Here is a 14,321-nt window from a genome sequence, read left to right as displayed (position 1 = left end):
TAGGTCAGCAAGATTGCAGGATACAAGATCAAATACAAAAAATCAGTTGTATTTCTAAGTACTTGCCATGAATAATCAGAAAATCAAATTAAGAAGACAAATCAGGGACAGGGCGGCCACGGGACTGCAGAGCAACATGCCTGTTTTATTGTGACGACTGCGACACACACCTCACCCCTGACTCTCCATCTGTGAGAAAGACACACGGCAGTGGAAGGAAACACAAGGAGAATGTGAAAGGCTACTATCAGAAATGGATGGAAGAGCGGGCTCAGAGCCCGACCATTCTTTGCTCCTCCTTCTGCAGGGACAATGAGCCCACCTCCTAGCCTCCCAGGTCCTCCTCGCCCTGGTATGATGCCTGCAGCCCATCTGGGGCCCTCCCATGACGCCAGGGAAGGGCCCTCCTCCTCCAGGGATGATGCCAGTGGGACCTGCTCCTGGAATGAGGCCACCTATGGGAGGAGGCCTCATGCCAATGATGCCTGGGCCCCCAGTGATGAGACCTCCCACCTGTCCCATGATGGTGCAGATAAGAGAGGGAACTTCTTCATATCCATTTTACATTACTTGTTCTATGTCACCAGGAGACCATGGTGCTGTGACTCTGTTTTCTGACAGGAAGACTTGTTCCCTCTTCCTATCAAAGAGAGAATAGTTTTTGCAGGGGAGTGGTGGGGCAAAAAAAAAAAAAAGCAATTTTCATTTGTATTGCGAAATGTGAAAACAAAATTGTCAGCTATTTTACTTAGCAAAAAAAAAAAAAAAAAGAAAAGAAATGAAAAGAAGTCCATTCACAATAGTATCAAAAGGAATAAAATATTTAGGAATACACTTAATAAAGAAGTGCAAAATTTATACTCTATTCTAAAAACTACAGAACGGGGCAGCCCGGGGGGGGGCTCAGCGGTTTAGTGCCACCTTTGGCCCAGGGTGTGATCCTGGGGGTCCCGGGATCAAGTCCCACGTCGGGCTCCCTGCATGGAGCCTGCTTCTCCCTTTGCCTGTGTCTCTGCCTCTCTGTGTGTGTATGTCTCTCACGTAAATAAATAAAATCTTTTAAAAAATAAAATAAAATAAAAAAATAAAAACTGCAGAACGGTCTTGAAAGAAATTAAAGAATCTAAATAAATGGGAAAACATCCCATTGTTAGTAGACTTAACATTGTTAAGATGGCAAAACTCCCCAAACTGATCTATAAATTCAACAACAAAAAAAAACTATCAGAATCAGCTAACTTCTGTACAGAAATTGATCAGATAATTGTAAAATTCATGTGGAGTTTCAGGTGACCAAAATAGCCAGAAACAATTGTGAGGGAGAACAAAGTAAGATTCACACTTCCCAGTTTCAAAATTTACTACAAAACAACAATAATCAAGAGAGTGTGACACTGGCACAAGGATAAGCATATAAACCAATGGAGTAAAAATTAAAATCCATAAATAAACCCGTATATATACGTGTGTGTGTGTGTGTGTGTGTGTGTGGTCAACTGATTTTCAGCAAAGCTGCCCAAAGCATTCGATGGGGAAGAAAACTGTTTTCAACAAATGATGCCCGATAGCCACATGCAAAAGAATGGAGTGGGAACCTTATCCCACAACATATGCAAAAACTGACTGGTCATTAAGAAAATGCAAATCAAAATCACGATGAGGTACCACACAATAACCACCAGGATGGCTACTACAATTAAAAAAGGGTAAAAAAAATAAATAAATAAAATAAAAATAAAATAAAATAAAATAAAAATAAAATAAAATAAATAAAAAATAAAAAAGGGGACCCCCGGGTGACTCAGCGATTTGGTGCCACCTTCAGCTCAAAGCATGATCCTGGAGTCCTGGGATCGAGTCCCACGTCGGGCTCCCTGCATGGGGCCTGCTTCTCCCTCTGCCTGCGTCTCTGCCTCTCTCTGTGTCTATAATAAATAAATAAATCTTTTTTATAAATAAATAAATATTTTAAAAAATAAGAAGTTTTGGTGAGGATGTGGAGAAGCCGGGACTCTGTTGCGTTGCCAGTGGAGGTGTGAATGAGCGAGCCGCTGCGGGAACCGGCGCGGTCGTCCCTCAAAGACGTCAACATGGGATCACCGAGTGGCCCACAGCTCCAGGCCGGGGTACACACTCGAGACACCCGAAGGCACTTGTCCACGCAGAAACCTTTACACGGCTGTGTCGAGCGGCCTGTTCACAATCACCACAAGGCAGCAACAGCCCAAACGTCCACAAGCTGATGAACGTATGAACCAAGAGCAGCATAACCATGCAACGGAGCATCATTCAACTGCAAGAAGGAATGGAATATCGACACACGCCACCGCACGGAGGAAGCTTGAAGACGGTCGGCCAAGGGAAGGGAGCCAATCGGAGAAGACCACGTGTTACACGATCCCATGACCCCATTCGTGTGGAAGTCCAGAATGAGGAAATCTGTAGGAGCAGAAAGGACGCGGTCGCTTAGGCCCGAGGTGGGGCGGGAGGTTGGGGAGGGAGGGGTGCTTCAGGGCACAGGGTTTCCTTTTGAAGTGATCAATGTTCTAAAATGGACCTCGGTGATGGCTGCACACCTCCGCGTGGAACACTGAAGACCAGGGAATTGTACACTTTAAATGGGTGAATTGTGTGGTACGTGAATCACATCTCAATCAAGCCGTTTTTAAGAAAATGAAAGTCTATTCCCGCCCCACACTTCCAGACACCCGCACAAAGCCATGCTGTCTCCGGATCAATGCCTGCAACTTTTTAAAAGTGGGTCAGCCCATTCCCTGACTTTAGGAAACTGATCCTTCCTGGAGACTCCTGGGCCCTTTCTGACAGTTTGAGATAATTGGCCATTTACGCACCAGGGCAAACCAGCGCCTGGATAATGACTAAAGCCACAGTCCTGGATCACAGGGGTTTGGAGTTTGGAAAAACACATCAACCAACCCAACAGCCAGGTTTCCATGAAAGGAGGCCTCAGCTCCTGATAACTCTCAAGTGCGCTCCTAGCTCCCTCCACCCTTCTCTAGCTCCTCCTTTCCCATTTTGGCAAGTTTCCCCCTCCCGCCTCCCACCCCAACAAACTCTTCACTGAGGAAAAGCAAGAACATTCCTGCCATCCCCTTTCCAACCGAACTCAACCGCCTCCAGGCCCCAGCTCACAGGCTCACACGTAAAGGCCAACCGAACTCTCTGATCTGAGTTAAAAGCTTTGTGTTGTGTGTGCTAACAAGCTGGGGTTTTTTGCCTTTTCCTCTAGCTTGGATTACCTAGGTTCCAAGTGGGCCAACCCTGGGAGAAAGCCTCCCAATCAATGCCTTCGGTTGAGGCCTAAATGTCCATGCCTCTGGAGTAATCCGGAGGAATAGGAAGCCGACCAGAGGAAAAACATGTTGCAACACAATTATTGCATTATTTCTCTATAACCGAGGTCTCCAGGTGGGGGGGGGGGGGGAGGATGAAAGGTTTTCATACTTAATGAATAAATGCCTTGTAGCCCTCTTGGCTTTTCTTTAAAGAACTCTGAACCCATCGCAAATGCTCTCTCAGTCCTCCGTCTCGCCACCCCCTCAGCAAGGAGGGAGCTGGAGAAAGGAAACCCATTTCACAGATCCGGAAATGAAGGCAGCAAGAAACCTGCCAACTCTACCGATCCCCAAACAGGTTCTCAGGCTACAACCTTCACCCTCAAGTTTATTTTTCACGTTTCTTCAAATGTTCCTCCTAGATGCCCACCACTTGCTTTTCCAGGTTGTGCCCACTCCCCCCGAGATGTCACTACCAAAGCCCACGCCACGCGGATCCTCGCTTTTCTGGAACACACCGAATCCCGAGGCTAGTTATAGTATGTCGCATTCTCTAGTCTTTTTCCTGAGGACGGAGCGCCCCCAGCAGAGGGGTGCCCTGCCACAGATGACATTTGGGGGTGTTTTTGTTTGTTTCTTCATCTGCTTTTTCATAATGAGTGAATTCCCTGCTTCTTCAAAGCATTGGTCATGACAGGAGGTAAAATAGCCTAGAATATTTTTTTTTAGAATATCTTTATATAAAAGAAACAAACACATAAGATTTTTAAGACGTAACAAAGGAAGGACATCTGTTGAGCTAAAACCCAATTCAATGGAAATGGAAAAGAGGGACACTTGGGTGGCTCAGTGGTTGGGTCTGCCTTCGGCCCAGGGCGTGATCCCAGGGTCCTGGGATCGAGTCCCGCGTCGAGCTCCCTGCATGGAGCCTGCTCCTCCCTCTGCCTGTGTCTCTGCCTCTCTCTATGTCTATCATGAATAAATAAATAAATAAAAATCTTTAAAAAGATAAATAAATAAAAATAAAAATGATTGCGGGAGGAACCGATGGCAGAAATCCCCAAGCCTCACCTCAGTCTGTGCCTCAGAATTGCTGGGCGCCCCGGGCCACTCCCAGGTGCTGGTATTTGTCGAGACAAGGCTGTGGCTCCGGTGTGTTGCGAGGGCCCCCCGGGGGTTCTGACGCCCACCAGGCTGACCCCCGCCCTAAGGAGGAAGACTAAGTATCCGACCACGCGAGGCCACGCCCGGCCGGCTTCCAGGTCCAGAGTGTATTAAAGGCCCTGCTCTCAGAATCCACCTTAACACAGTAGGAGTGAAAACCAGACACACAAACTCCACTTGGGGTGACACGAAGAGCCAACTGCAGCCCACGTGCTAACAGAGCACCTGGGAGAAGAGACCCGTTGGGGCGTCTGGGGGCCCAGGGCGTGACCCGGGTCCTGGGATCGAGTCCTCGTCGGGTCCCCGCAGGGAGCCTGCTCCTCCCTCTGCCTCGGTCTCTGCCTCTCTCTCTGGGTCTCTCGTGAATAAATAAATGAAATCTTAAAAAAAAAAGAGAGAGGGGATCCCTGGTGGCGCAGCGGTTTAGCACCTGCCTTTGGCCCAGGGCACAATCCTGGAGACCCGGGATCGAATCCCACGTCGGGCTCCCAGTGCATGGAGCCTGCTTCTCCCTCTGCCTGTGTCTCTGCCTCTCTCTCTCTCTCTCTCTCTCTGTGACTATCATAAATAAATAAATAATTTTAAAAAAAAAAAAAAAAGAGAGCGAGAATTGGCAAGAGAGGAGAAAGGTAACTACCTGAAGAAAGACTACCAAAGAGAAGCAGGGCATTTCTAAGCAGAACTCCAAAAACGCTCAGAAGCCGGAGGCACCCCGAGTCACCCCGAGTCACAGAGGGGAGGATACACAAGGGGGCTCCAACAGGAAGATTGATTGAGGGCCACAGACGGACCCCTGGAACCTGCCCTGACCCCTTCCTGGGGGGGACCAGGCCGCAGCCTTCTCCCCTCCGGGGAGTGCAGTCCTGGGGTGGACTCCGAGCCCCGCACCCCGGGAAGGAGCAGATGAAACGCCGACCCCACCTGGGCCTAACCCAAGGTCTCATCGGTCCTTGGGCCTGCCCAGGGACAGCGGCCAAGCCCCACGTCTCCCTTGGGGTGCACAGGGAGTTGTGGGGAGCCCGTGCCCTTTGATAGAAGCGTCGTCCGGGGGAGGGACAGGGGTCCGAACACCCCGGCCCTCAAGCACCTGGGGCAGCAGGACAAGCCTGTCCTCCCTGACGGGAGGTGGTGGGCAGGTCCCACAACCCACAGGTGCTGACCTGAGCAGATCCCAGGCGGGAGCGGAGCCTGCAGAGATGCCCAGCACCCAGACGGTGGCTCCTTAACTGCTCCTGCATCCCGCGGGGTCGGTGGGGCTCCCCTGGGCCAGCCCGCTGCGGCCTCCCGTGTCGGGGCCCCGTGGCTCCCACCTGCTCAGGCCGGCGGGTGCTCTGCCCCGAGGGGAGGGGGCGTGAGGGGAGCTGGAGCAAGGTTCTGGGGGGCTGCTGTGCGGGCCGCGGGCCTCCTCCCTCGGCGCTCCTGGCACCCTCTGCTCCCGGGCCCAGCTCGGCCTCCCGGCGGCCTGGCCAAAGCTCCGGGTCCCTGGGTGGAGCCCCTGGTGCTCCCCGGCAGCCCTGGGCCCAGGCTCGCGGCCCCGGAGGAGGAGGAGGAGCACCTGCAGCCCCGCGCCTGCTCACTCGGGCTCAGGAGACAGGAGGCAGCAGGGGCCAGGAGGGGGCAGGGGGAGGCAGGAGGGGGCAGGAGGCAGCAGGAGGCAGCAGGGAGCAGGAGGGGGCAAGGGGCAGGAGGGGGCAGGAGGAGGCAGGAGGCAGGAGGGGGCAGGGGGCAGCAGGGGGCAGGAGGGGGCAGGAGGGAGCAGCAGGGGGCAGGAGGGGGCAGGAGGGAGCAGCAGGGGGCAGGAGGAGGCAGGAGGGGGCAGGAGGCAGGAGGGGGCAGGAGGAGGCAGGAGGCAGGAGGGGGCAGGGGGCAGCAGGGGGCAGGAGGGGGCAGGAGGGGGCAGCAGGGGGCAGGAGGGGGCAGGAGGCAGGAGGGGGCAGGAGGAGGCAGGAGGGGGCAGGAGGAGGCAGGAGGGGGCAGGAGGAGGCAGGAGGAGGCAGGAGGAGGCAGGAGGCAGCAGGAGGCACCAGGAAGCAGGAGGGGGCAGGGGGAGGAGGGGGCAGGAGGAGGCAGGAGGCAGGAGGGGGCAGGGGGCAGCAGGGGGCAGGAGGGGGCAGGAGGGGGCAGGGGGCAGCAGGGGACAGCAGGGGGCAGGAGGGGGCAGCAGGGGGCAGGAGGGGGCAGGAGGCAAGCTCGGGCACCAAGGGAACTCGAGGCTCCCTCGACAAAGCGGCCTTCCCATTCCCTCCCTCTCTCTCTCTCTCCTTACAGTTCAGACTTTTCTAAGTTTTTCAACAAATATAACTTGCGGGAGGCTGTTTATCTATTTTGTATTATGGTGAAATCCGCGTGGCGCTAATCTAGCATTTTAACCTTTCGCATCACGCATTTCGGGGCACGAACGACGCGGCCGGCGGTGCGGAGCCGTCACGGCTAAGCGGCTCCAACACAGCTGTGACACCCCGAAGGGAGACCTCACTGTTACGAGGCGCTTGCTTCCCAGGCACCGCCCCCCACCAGCCCCTGATTTGTGGGGCATTTGTCCATTGTCTATGTCTGTGATTTGGCCTATTCTGCATTTAGATTTTGTGTAAATGGAATCCTATGGTATTTGTCCTCTGGTGTCCGGCCCCTGTCACCCGCATGTTTCCTAGGCTCACGGAGTAGCCTGCACCGGCACGTCATGGCTTTTTATGGTTCGAAGATATTCCACTTGGTGAGCACACCTCATTTCATTTATCCATTCATCCGTCGAGTTTCTTCTAACAAGCAGGGCTTTTGCAATCTGAAAAAGAATTAATAATACCGTTTGGGATTGCTGTTTGCTTTGTTTTATTTGGGTCGCCAAATCCCTTCTGTCGAGGAAGTGGGAGGAAGCTCATGTTCCAGCTCCTTCTCCAGCCACTGACCAAAGGCAAACACCGTATTTCCTCAACTCTAAGGCTCATGGTTTTTGTTTGCTTCTCGGTTTCAATTTTTTTTTTAATGTTTCTAAAACGCGAATGCATCCTGTAACCTACTGACTCTTACAGCGGTTTCTCCTTCCCGTAAAGCGATTACCGTACGTCATCAATTTAAAACCATCAACAGCAAGAAGCGCCCTCATGCCACGTACTGCGAAGAAAGCGTAAGAACAGCAGCTAATCTGTGACACGACGCTCTGCTCCCCTGAAAAACAAAGATTTAAATTTAAATTATATGTATAGCCTGGAGGGACCCCCGGGTGGCTCAGCGGTTTGGCACCTGCCTTTGGCCCAGGGCGTGATCCTGGAGTCCCGGGATTGAGTTCCGCGTCGGGCCCCCCGCATGGAGCCTGCTTCTGCCCCTGCCTGTGTCTCTGCCTCTCTCTGTGTGTCTCATGAATAAATAAATAAAATCCTAAAATATATATATATGTATAGCCTGGAAAAGCACCCACCCAGCTTTTAATCTCCACCACTTATTGAAAGAGCAGTTCTTTCGAAGACTAATGGAACGTGGATGTTTATCCTATGTCACCCTTGGGCTTACGTTCAAAAGGAAAATTAAGTGAAAACAGTCAATGAAGATTCTCCCAAACTCTCTCCACGTTCAGCCTAACCCTGGAGCGTCACTTGCCGGCTCTGAGTCCTCAGTGTCCGCGTTGTCCCGTCCGCGTTCTCCTCTGTGGGCCCTACACCGTCGGCGACACAGTGCCCCTCACAAGAGACTTTCGCCATCTTCCTGGCCGCTGCCACCCATTCTGCAAGGTTCGAGGCTGCCCTTTCCAGAAGTTCACAGGTTTTCAGACAACAACCAAAGATTCCCATTCCTTCCTTTAAATGATTTGCTGCCTGAAAAGTCAAACAGTAGAAGCCGTCTAGTCGCCCCCGGAAATAGCAACGGGGCGAAGGTGTGCGTGCGTGCCCCGAGCCTCTGCGTCACGATTGCCACCTGCTCAAAAGCCATCGAAAGGCATCATCTTGCAAGAAAACCCACAATTGCAGAGTTGACTTAAAAAATTGTTTTAATTTCAGGATGCATGGACTGTGACGTTCCATCCCTGAGGACGTAGCATGGAACACCGTGCGTGTGCGCCCCTGCAGAAAGGAAGGTGTGAGGGGACACAGAGAGACGGCGGTTCGTCCTGTGGGCACGTTGGCCGCGAAGTAATCGGGGAAACGGGGACCCCAGAGCTTCGGGAAGGCCTTTCAGAGACCAGCCAAGCCGTCCTCACTCGACACCTGAGCACTCGGCGCCTCGTTCTCAGACGGAAGGAAGCCAGGCCTCCCGGCCCACGCGTGTCCACGGAGGCGCAGCATGCACAGCCCCGCAGCCGAGTGAAATCACATCACATCTTGCCAGGAAAACCGTGAGAGCCTCCGTGCCGTTCGCTGTCTGGGACTAAGGTCTAGACGCAGATGAAAATGCAAATTCCTGGGTCCTTAGAAACGCAAGGAAGTTGTGTCCAGTGACAGGTGGTGGAGGCTTTGCCCCCAGGAGAGTAAATCATTCCAGAACTCCCTGAGCTGGGTCCGCTGCGGTCCTTTCCGTTCCCCCCTGAGCCAGTGGCAGCACCTTTCGGGGTCCCTCATTCATGAATGATTTCAGTGAGATCTCCGACGTGCTCACTTTTTTTTTTAATATTTTATTTATTTACTCATGAGAGAGAGAGAGAGAGAGGCAGAGACACAGGCAGAGGCTCCACGCAGGGAGCCCGACGCAGGACTCCATCCCGGGTCCCCAGGATCACGCCCCGGGCCAGGGGCGGTGCTAAACCGCTGAGCCACCAGGGCTGCCCCGACGTGCTCACTTTACGCGTGTATGAGAAGCATGATTTTACCTTTGAAAAATCACCCAGTAACTATCTCCGAGACAGTGTCAGTCAGTGACTCAGCCAGTGAAAACTAGGTGCACAGGGGCGCCCGCGCGGCTCGCCGGTCGGGCATCAGCCTTGGCCCAGGCCGTCACCTGGGGTCCTGGGATGCAGCCCCGTCGGGGGGTGGGGGGCAGGGGGGTCGGCTCCATGCCGGAGGAGCTGCTTCTCCCCTCTGCCTCTCCTCTCTGCTCTTATTCTCTCTCACTCTCAAATAAAATCTTTTTGCAAAAAAAATTTTTAATAAATAAATAAAAATTATGTTGACAGAGTTCTTTGCTTGAATGATAATAAAACTGCTTAAGAAATAACATCAGGGTGCTTCTCCCTATGCCTGTGTCTCTGCCTCTCCCTCTCTCTATCATGAATAAATAAAAAAATCTTTTAAAAAAAAATAGGGATCCCTGGGTGCTCAGCGGTTCAGCGCCTGCCTTTGGCCCGGGGTGTGATCCTGGAGACCCGGGATCAAGTCCCATGTTGGGCTCCCTGTGTGGAGCCTGCTTCTCCCTCTGCCTCTGTCTCTGCCTCTCTATGTCTATCATGAATAAATAAATAAATAAAATCTTTAAAAAAAAAAAAGAAAGAAAGAATGTCAGGGAAAGAAAACAGGAGACAACAGTGAAAAATACAACCTGATTCAATTATATCAAAAATATAAAGAAAACTGGGATGCCTGGAGGGCTCAGTGGTTGACCATCTGCCTCCTGCTCAGGTCGTGACCCCAGGGTCCTGGGATCGAGTCCCACATCGGGCTCCCCGCAGGGAGCCTGCTTCTCCCTTGGCCTGGGTCTCGGCCTGTCTCTCTGTCTCTCATGAATAAATAAATACAATCTTAAATATATATATATATAAAGCAAATCAAATGGAAAAAAACAAGACAAAATATGAATAGGAACTGCCAATACTCATTACTCAAGTACTAGGAGCGTGCGGGTGGGGGTCCTTCCTGCTTCTCTCATCACTCTGCACCTGGCACATTTTTGCAGCGACCATAAACCGCTCTCACAGTCACGCACACAATCTTTGAAGAGGAAAAACGAAAACATGCTCCATACTCCAAGCAAGACCGAAGACACTGAGAAACAGGTAGGGCAGGGATTAGGAAACAAACAGCACCTGCGAGGCAATAAATGACCCAATGTCTCCACAGGGGAGACGGGACTGGCACTTCGCCAAAAACCTAAAGGGCCTCTTGGCATTTCGTGGATATTTTATTTTTTCCTTTTTACAATGGAAATACGCAGTGGCGCAGTGTTTGCTCCTAAGAAAACAACTTCGAGACTAATCGGTGAAAAAATAAATAAAGATTTAAATTTAAATTATATGTATAGCCTGGAAAAACACGTACCCAGCTTTTAATCTCCGCCAAGATGCTCATTAGGCGGTGCGGCGGATGCTTATTACCCGTCCCTCTCAGAGATAGCACCGGGGCCTTGTTCTCTTTCATTGGGAGACTTACCGGAACCGCATTCTGGACCCTTCCAGAATTACCTAAACCGGAAAACCTTCCAAAACTTTGGGCTTCACACACGTCAGTCACTGGCATGAAAGGACACATGCCACGTAGAGACGAAGCATAAAGGCCCAAATAAGGTAATGAATTTGCTTACACGCATTTTTTATACCTTCCTTTATAACAACAGTTTATTTGTAGGTTTGTCAGATGCTTTTCTTAGGCCAAAGCTTAGCTCCCCCCCATCCCCCCGTGCTTCCCCATTCCCGGGCCTGGTTCCCTCCCGGCTGCCATCACATCAAGAGGGAAGCAGAAAAGGTAACGGTCAAGGGGCCCCGTGAGATCACAGGATCACAGGTGGCTCCGTCCTCCGTGGCCCCAAGGCCCCCTGCCCTGGGGAGCAGAGAAGCGTCTGCAGGGGCATCGCCGGGGCCCGTTGCTGGACCATGGGAGTGACTCCCCGCACTCTTGCCTGAGTAAAACATGATCCACAAAAAGTGGGTTTATGTCATTTTCTTAAAAAAAAAAAAAATCTGTCTTGGGCACCTGGGTGGCTCAGTGGCTGAGCATCTGCCTTGGGGTCAGGGCATGACCCGGGGTCCCGGGATCGAGTCCCCACAGGGAGTCTCTTCTCCCTCTGCCTGTGTCTCTGCCTCTCTCTGTGTCTCTTGTGGATAAATAAAGTCTTTTAAAAAAATAAAGTAAATGATAAAGTTATGGTGATGTCATTCTGGATGGCCTCCTTCCCCAGCTGTGACTTTTTCAGGGGTAGCAGCCAGGCCTGGCTCATCTCCGCGGGCGGCTGGGTGCCCTGGAGAAGGAGGGCGTGAGGGAGGAAGGCGGGGAGGAAGGGTTCAGTAGGGCCGCGGCTTCCCATCATCTTCACTGCTGTCCACGTCTCTAAGTAATTTTAAGTCATGATAGACTAGGGGTGGATTCAGACCTTCTCTCTGCGCCGGTTACGCGACCCCGGGACACACGAGCAAAGGAACTTGGCTAAAGCACAGAACATTTGGGGGCGCCTGGCTGGCTCAGTCAGTTGAGCGCAGGTCACGGCTCGGGGTCCTCAGGGGGAGCCCCCGCGTCGGGCTCCGCGCTCAGCAGGGCCTCCGATTGTCCCGCTCCCTCTGTTCCTCCCGGCCCTGCTCGCTCTCTCGCTTTCTCCTCTCAAATGAACAAATAAACAAAACCTTTAGAGTACAGGATATTTGTAGGATTCCCCCAGCGGCGCCCAAGGCAGGGCTGCAGAACTGAGGTGGGCCACGCAGAGGGGGCCTCACGGCGTCAGCTCCCACCGCTGTCACTGAGCTCCTGGGAATCGCTGACAGGAAACCATCAGTGAGGTTGGCTTTGTTTCATTAAACAGGTTGCTCAGAAAATGGCTAAATAAATAAATAAATAAATAAACAGGTTGCTCGGTCCAAAGAGACTATTTCACAGAAAATAGTCTAATGACGTTTTCAATGAACCTTCTACGACATGCTCGAGCAGCCCCACTTGCCTTCCCTCTTGGGAAGATGCTGTAGTGGGAACAGTCCGGTCAGGTTGTAATGCTCTATAAAAATGTCAGCTGATCAATTTTTCTTTTTTTACTTATTTGTGTATTTTTTTTCTTTTATACTGTAGACAAAGCTAGAGCCCATGTGCGATATAGAATAGTAGCTTTAAGTCATTATCTTCAAGGTCCCACAGACCTTGGGTTCAAATCCAGACTCTACCTTAATTGTCATGTGGCCCCAAGCTATTTAATTTCTATGAGTTTTAATTTCTCCTTCTGTAAAGCGGCCTGGCGAGCGGTAGTGAGCATCCGATATAACACGTGTCAAGTTCCCCGCAGGGCACCTGCTCAAAAATATCAGCTGCCATTAATAAAACCGCAAATATCAGCCATTGCTAATCAGGTTATTACATGCAGGGAAGCCAAACCCTCTTGAGGAAGATAAAATGTCTAATCCCTCCACCCAGACGAGCCGGGGTCTGGGGTGTTGTGCAAAACTGAAGCTCTGGGGGTCCCCCGGAGAATCCACTGCCAGGTAGTCCCTCTGGGAGACTCAGTAGCAACCCAAAGACGTGGACAGAGAGGAAGAGACTCTGAGTCTGGGACAGCTGAGGAGACACCGCGGTAACCAGATGAACTCAAGGGGTTTCAAGTGGAAAGTGGAACCCGGAGACCCCAGCTTTGTTTTCCTGGGCGCTAAAGTCCTCGGGTTACCTGCGGCCAGGAATCCATAAAGGCACCACCAGGGCCTCGCTCACGTCCCCATCCTTCTCCAACCCAGTGTCGTGGTGATAAACGTTTCACAACCACCTTGGGTGGGACGGCCGAGGGCATATAATTTTACTGATACAAGGGATGTCCAGGACATGATTTATCAATAATAGTAAGATATACAATGCTCTCTAGTGTCAAACAAAACAAAAACAAAAACAAATATTTTATTGTAAATACCAAAGCCTTTTACTGATTTTTTTTGCCAACCTCTCGTATGGATGGACAACCTAAGGTCGCAACTGACCAAGGCGTATAGTTCGGACGTGACGGTGGGCGGGTATTTCGTTTATAGTAACAAGTGACCTGCTCGTGATAATACCGGAGGAATACTTCCTCGCGTCTGCGACGGCCGATGCAACAGCCACAATGTGATGCGCTTGTCAATTCAGTCTCCATTAGTCGTGTTTTCTCCGTCACTTCGAGTTCCAGCGTCATCGTACTTGTATCTTCCCGGAGAATGTTCTTTCCTCAGTATCCACATGGCCAGCTCCCTCACTTCCTTTATGTCTTTACCCAGAAGTGGCTTTTTTAATATGGCCTTCACCCCCACCCCCCTGAGATGGCGACACCCCATGCCCGCGCCCACACAATCCTCCCCCTCCGCCTTGTTCTTCGCAGCAGGTACTTGGCTTTCTTACCCTCTGTGTGCTTCTCTTGCATTATTCGTTATTCCGACTCCCTCACTATAATATAAGCTCCTCAAGGATAAGGAATTTTGTCTGTTTTGTTCACTGTTGAAACCCCAGTGCCTTGAATGGTGCCTGGTACATAATAATAAGAGGCCTCAGTAAATATTTGCTGAGCGAGTGAAGGAGTGCATGAGCGCCCGCATCTAATCAATCTAATGAGTCACTGGCCCCACTGGTTCTGCCTCCATTAGCAGCCTGTTCCCCCCCGGCCCGTGTCCCTGCACCCGCCGCCCCAGCAGGCCAGCCGCGGAGATGCCCACGCAGGCCTCAGCCCCCGCGCTAGCCTCAGGCAGCCACTGTCCCACCGCAGCCCCACCCCAAAAGCTGATCGAGACGGGGGTACAGACGCCTGGCCTCTCGGGGAGTGGAGGGCATCTGTAGGCCCAAGTGCGCTCTGGGGCTTCCGGTGCGGTTGGCCATGGCTTTGTCATGCCTGCAGCGGGGAGGAAAACTTTTCCCTTCTTCCCTCCTAAGGTCTTTGGCTGGTTGAATAATTAAATGACGTAAGACAGATTAGCAGGAGAAAAAAAAAAAGTTAATTTCCAACGCACAGGAACCGCGACGATATGAGGCTCAAAGGCAGGCGGGCGGTTGAGGCGTGTCCGCTGCGCTGAGC

Source organism: Canis lupus, chromosome 10, assembly GCF_003254725.2.
Source record: "Canis lupus dingo isolate Sandy chromosome 10, ASM325472v2, whole genome shotgun sequence".
Lineage (NCBI taxonomy): Eukaryota > Metazoa > Chordata > Mammalia > Carnivora > Canidae > Canis > Canis lupus.
Note: the sequence above shows the minus strand (reverse complement) of the source record.